The following is a 377-nucleotide window of genomic DNA, read 5'->3' on the forward strand; positions in this document are numbered from 1 at the left end:
CTAATAAGGCATAACCATGAGTATAAGAGATTTTCTTCCTTCTTTGAGTACTTCTAGTAAGTAGTCAAACCTAAGAGTCTTCTTAGAGATAATTTTACAGAAGCAATGAAGTGGAGAAGAATTAACAGGGACTCTGCACCCACATCTTTCTAATTTTAATCTTCAACCCAGCACTGTCTAGAAGGGCAACCACATGCAAGTGACCAAATGCCACTGAGCTCCAGTTTCTTCATCTGAAAACTGGAGGTAACTGTACCTCTAGAGTTACAGAAAGTGGTTAAGTGTATACATAGCTAAATTGCCTTGCACACAATGGGTGCTTAATTTTAGTTACTTCCCTTTTCCTTATTTTAACTAATAATGATTCTTATTTGTTT

Source organism: Octodon degus, unplaced genomic scaffold (assembly GCF_000260255.1).
Source record: "Octodon degus isolate 3935 unplaced genomic scaffold, OctDeg1.0 scaffold00042, whole genome shotgun sequence".
Taxonomy (NCBI): domain Eukaryota; kingdom Metazoa; phylum Chordata; class Mammalia; order Rodentia; family Octodontidae; genus Octodon; species Octodon degus.